Below are 6,574 nucleotides of genomic sequence, written 5' to 3'. Positions count from 1 at the left end.
TAATTAAAGCATTTTTGATGACTTCCTCGTATATTTTTGGTGACACCCTATTTAATTAATTTGTTGATAATACCCTGCTACCGAAATAAATTACAGTTTTTGATTTCATAAATTATGAAATTTACTAGTATATACTTATATCAATATTTAAAAGGCTTTATACAAAAAGGAATAACTACATATGCACTATTAATCATACATAATATTTACGCATAATGATTCTTGTTTTCTCTTCAAACTGTTCATTTCATTTTACGTAGTTTCCATTGCATAGTTATATCTTATAGAGTAATCATTTTTCAATTTCTGCAGCATTACAGTGAAGATATCACATGATCATCAGTTAACGTTCATACTTGATCACACACCTGTTTTACAAGAGTGCACACGCCTTCTTTACTTATCATTGATATTATGTTGATAGTCCTAGATAAAAAGCTTGATTACAACTGTCACATAAACTTAACATTAACAAAATAAAAACTAAACATTCACCAATGAATCAAGAAAATGAGGTCAAGGTCAGATGAATCATGCCAGGCAGGAATGTATAGTTAACAATTCTTCCATACAACAAATATAATTGTTGACCTATTGCTTATAGTTAAAGAAAAACAGACTAAAACACAAAAACTTAACAGCAATGAACCGTGAAAATGAGGTCAAGTTCAAATAAAACCTGCGTGACTGACATATAGCTCATAAAATATTTCCATACACCAAATATAGTTGACCTAGTCCATATAGTATTAGAAAAAATACCAAAACTCAAAAACTTAATTTTGACCACTTAACCATGAAAATGAGGTCAAAGTCAGATGACACCTGCCAGCTCAACGTGTACACCTAACAGTCACTCCATACACCAAATATAGTATACCTATTGCATACAGTATTAAAAAAAACAGACCAAATCACAAAAACTTAACTATAACCACTGAACCATGAAAATGAGGTCAAGGTCACCTGGCATCTGCCAGTTGGACATGTACACCATACAGTCCTTCCAAACACCGACTATACTAGACCGATTGCTTATAGCATCTTAGATATGGAATTGACCACCAAAACTTAACCTTGTTCACGGATTCATGAAATGAGTTCGAGGTCAAGTGAAAACTGCATGTCTGATGGGCACAAGGACCTTGCAAGGTACGCACACACCAAATATAGTTATCATATTACTTATAATAAGAGAGAATTTAACATTACAAAAAATCTTAATTATTTTTTCAAGTAGTCACTGAACCATGAAAATGAGGTCAAGATCATTGGACATGTGACTGACGGAAACTTCGTAACACGAGGATTCCATATACAAAGTATGAGGCATCCAGGTCTTCCACCTTTTAAAATATAAAGCTTTTAAGAAGTTAGCTAACGCCGCCGTCGCCGCCGCCGACGCTGGATCACTATTCCGAGTTCCTATGCCAAGCTTTCTGCGACAAATGTCGCAGGCTCGACAATAAAATCAATTTAATTACGTAGATCAATAATATACATCACTTCTAAAAAAAATAGTTAACATGCCACAGTCTTAAAAAAAATTCTGTATACATAAACCATTTGTATTATAGTACAGAACTAAACTTAGAAAAGAAATTATTATCCTGATGATAGATTCATTTAAAATCGAAACATATCTACCAATATTCTTTGTTTTTCTATTGTATCTAAGTTGCCCATCTTATGGATTATTTTCAATAGAAAGCCAATATGCAGATTGACTTTTTATCGGAAATGTTTCATATGAATTTAACTAAATGTCTTATAAAACTACATATTACTACTATCTATACTATCAACAGTCGATCCGGGGTTTTCATAGTTTATGTGGGAAGACCCTTTTCTTTGCAAGCGTGCAAACTAAAATATTTCAAAAAGTACATAGTCAAGGTATCTCGCCTCAACATAATATGTGTTTAAATCTCCGCCTCTTATACTAGTATTTTTCATTCTTAACTTATTGACAAAAAGTTCATCGTTGTTTCATGATGAAACAGAATGACCAACAAATTTATGAAACAAAGTGACCTTCTATTTCATGAAACAAAGTCACCTTCTACTTCATGAAACAGAATGAGCAACAACTTCATGGAAACAAACACACAGATATTTTGTTTTGAAGAGATACATAACAATTTAACAAAATGACGCAATAATTCAGATTTTGTTGAAATCAAACACAGATTCATTTTGGACCCTTTTGACCACAATGTAGACCAATTCAAAAATAGGGTCCGATATCCAAAAACGTATTAGTAGATTAGAACCCCCAAAAATTAAAGACTTTAAATCAATCCAACGAAATTGGTTTACTAATTTGCATTTATTTTCTATTGAAGATTTCTGGCTATAGCGCAGTACTGTGCTGTTTCACAATACTTGAGTAAGATTAATTGATTGGTCGATTGTTTGTTTTTAAACACCCTTCGTGTGGAACTCTTGTCTATATCGTGGTGGCAAGTTTTATCGAGGAGGAAGCTAGAGCGCCCGAAGAGAACCAATAACATTCGGAATGGATTCAATTTAAGAATCAAATACATTATATAAAACGATATGGGTATTCAGTAATAGTTTTCAGTTCAGTCGTTTGTTGTTATGAAATGTCTTTTCGTCAATTAATCTTTAAGTCTACTTGACATCATTTTCTACATAAGGAAATGACTGTACCGAGATAGGAATATGACAGTTGTTTTCCATTCGTTTGATAGGTCCGAGCTTCTGAATTTGACTTTTTTTTAAATTTTCCTTCGAGTTCGGTATTTTTTGTAATTTTACTTTTTTCTAGATCGTAATTCACTAAAAACAAAAATCAAACAGAACAGATTAATCGAAATTACAATATGAACTAAACAGAAAAACGTATCAAATTGAACATCCAGTCTAATTCAAGTCCTCGGTTCCATTTCGAATACAGGCTATCAAAAGATTGAAACGTGATGTATTTTACTTGTATAAAAAGGGACAATTTCTTGTATATAATATGTTCTATAAGTTTACTAAAATTGATCTAAACGGCCTAATGATATAAGTAAACCAGTATTTTACCCGGATATAAAATTTTAAAATTATAATCTGTTGACTTGACGTAATTATATATATGCATTGACAACCATTTAGCTAAACCGAGTATTTATCTAATGAATAAGAGTGATAAAGTAGAATTCAATAATGTGTTTCATATGAGTTTGATTTAAATTATTAACTGTCAATCAATTTGATAAGTTGGAAGGGAATCAATACATTTAAGCACACATACAGCAAACTAATCACTTCATTTCTCAGGGAGTTCTCTTTTTTACATCCATGACAGGGAAAATAGACAAAGATTGAGATAAAAAATACATTTGCATGGGACTGAAATGCTCTAAAGCCTTGTCAATAAATGTATTTGCTTTGTTTCTGAATGTTTATGTCCTTTGGGGAATGAGATGCAGGGGCATTTTTTTGTCAGGATTCGTTCGTTTAGCGCTTTACATATGATACCGATACTGTCTATTATGAAAACAGTATGCTTAGTTCCAGATGTCTTTGAGTTTGTTCGTTTTTTGGTTTTTTTGGGGGGTTGTTTTTGTTACTGCCCCTTAATTTGACATGTACCCTACACCTTCAACTGCCCATCTGACTTGAATGCATAGGTGAACATGAAAGACGTATTTTTGAAATTTTAAGCATTTGTTTTTGGTTTTCTTGGTTGTAGCTGTTTTTCAATTATTGTGAAATCCGCATCAAGAAGTAAGACCATTTCACCTATGAATTGGGTCATTGAATTCATTAGAAAATCAAGATGTTTGAAAACAACTGCTTTTGTAAAACGTTTTAAAAGTTTGAAATTAATCTTTTGGAATATTTGGAATGATCAATGACAACACTCTGTTAGACTACATACTTACAGTTTGCAATTGCAGTATCCGGGTTTTTTTTTTTTTAGTTTTTCGTTGTTAGTGATACTGGACTCTAATAATCCTTTTATAAGAAGTAGTGACATTGTACTATAATAATATGATTTTACCTTTTTATTTAAAATAGGATGATGACTTTTGAAATTACCTACAAGTAATATTATAAAATATCAACAAATATGAAACCAAGATTATAACAGTTGACAAAATTTCAAATCCTGGCCCATGTCTTGGTGTTAGCTTTATTGCGAAAAGTACTTTTCAAAGATCCAGGATGTAACGCTGAAAACGAATTATTTTTAAATGACATCTTGAATAATTTGTAAAGAATCCAATTAGATATATAGATATATGTAAAATAGCATAAGAATATATTAACATATGTATTTTTAATTCTGTAAAGAATGATGATAAAAATAACGAACAACGTCATTGCATTTAAAATGAAAAAATAGGTTTTCCATATTTACAAATCCGGTATACAAATAGGCAGTGAGCCAATATCCAAAGCTTTGAAGACAAATAGGAATATATGTGAAGTGTTAATTTAATTCGTTGGTATATACGAGATTATCATCTGCAATAGTAAACTACTTGAACTTCAATTTTCGAAGGTCGAATTATTACCGCCTAGTAAAAGTTTATACATGTATAAAGTTGACAATTTTATCAAAACCCATCCGAACATCTTTATTCAACCAGAGAACTGATAAACTTGTCCTTTAAATTTAGCCGATCATATACTGATATCATCGACAACCACACGTTTATTAAGTTCTGTTAAACAATGGTTCCAGTAAGGGTCAAATTGCCAAAGAATCAGAGAAAAGGGATAATCAATTTACTTGTCGGCACTGACGAATGAAGATTGCTTTTAATTTCCAATGTGAACTTAAAATTTAATATCAAATTCTCTTTAGAGCAATTGATCACATTTAAGCAAATTGTATATTTCAAATTGGAATCTTTATATTCTTTTGTTCATAACTATACATTTGTATTTGAGCATATTTCATAACAAAGTCACGTGCCGTTTACTTAATATAATGGTTTTCTTGAGAAAAGTTTTATAAAAATATGTACCATTAAAATTTTTTGATTCGAGCGTCACTTATGGGTCTTTTGCAGACGAAACGCGCATCTGGAGTAGATATAAAATTTCAATCCTGGTATCTATGATGAGTTTTTATTGTTCCTGGAATATCTCAGTTTAGTATACATCATTAATAAATCGTTTGAAATTGTCGGGTAAGGATCTATAGAAATGTCACCTCGTTGCAATATTCTGTTTTCAGTATAAAATGTCGAAGAAAATTAAATCAAGTCAGTAGCATTAGGATTTTTAGGATTGCATTTCACGAAATCCTTTCCTTAAATATAAAGTTGGCCATATTGGGGTGCATTGCTGACATTATACAATCTGTTTGGACATAAATACTTCAAGAATTACCCAAGTCATTTAGATTGATTTTAATTCTTGTCATTCATCAAGTTAGTGAACTGATAGTAATGAAACTTTATAAAAAGATATTATTGATCTATTAAAAGAAGTTCCTATTAAACTAACTTCAGCAGAAAACTTTACATTAAAATTGCAAAATTATTCAGTCACTGAACCTTGCCCTAGGGCAGGGCTTCGAAGCAGTTGTTAAACTGATATGAAATCGCTAGTTATGCAACTTAGGATAAAATACTATTGATTTATCACAAGAAATTAACTGGAGCAGAACACTTTTAAATTGTAGACTGTCATTGTCCCAGGAAAGCAATACCATTGTAATGCCTCCTGTCACAGTCAAGAAAAAAAACGGTTTGAATGGTTAGTCTTTATTTTCATGCATAATCACCAATGAAGACAAGAGCTATTTAGTTCAAGAAGGAACAAATCATATTTTATATTTTGTATTGTTGGTGTTGAATGCCTCTCATTTTATTGTGGCATCGCTTTTATAGGAAGAAGCCAAGAACCCATAGAAGACCATGTACATTTCATGTCATATTTGTTTATGTCTGATAAATAAAGATTTTCTAGCAAATTTCATAGAAGGTCTAATCTGATTTTTTTCTTTTGTAGTGGATGACATAATTCATAATAGACAGGTTTATTTGAAAGTTTTAAAAAAGTATCAAAGTTGTCCTCTGTCAAGACACATGTTTCTTAAAAAACAACTCTCACCCATACCTTCAACAACCAAAATAAATATCAGTCAGAACAAAAAGTGTTTTTTAATTACTATTTTTTTTTATCTATTGTAGTGGATGGATGAATATGACTGTTAAACAACATGTCCAGTGGAACATCAAATGCACATTAAAAAAGAGAACATGTTTTAATGATCTGCTTTATACCAGACCGTCAAATTCAGATAGATTTTTAACCTACTACATGGTGTACTAATTCACAATGTAACAATACACAAGAAGACATATAGCCCTACCTGAACAAAATATGCCAACCAGGCTGCTTTTTCTCACAATGACAAGTGCTTTTAATTGAGATGCAGCAAATACCAAGTTTCTAGTCTTTAGTTTTTACCTGGCATGAGATCGAAATTCCCAACCTTTACGTGTGCATGCTATGGGACTACAAGTGATTAAAGCAGTTTAACAGGCAGGACAGAGGAGATCAATTGCAGAAAATCTATTGATGAACCATCTGATAGTTATAC

The sequence above is a fragment of the Mytilus edulis genome, chromosome 4, assembly GCF_963676685.1.
Source record: "Mytilus edulis chromosome 4, xbMytEdul2.2, whole genome shotgun sequence".
NCBI lineage: Eukaryota > Metazoa > Mollusca > Bivalvia > Mytilida > Mytilidae > Mytilus > Mytilus edulis.
Note: the sequence above shows the minus strand (reverse complement) of the source record.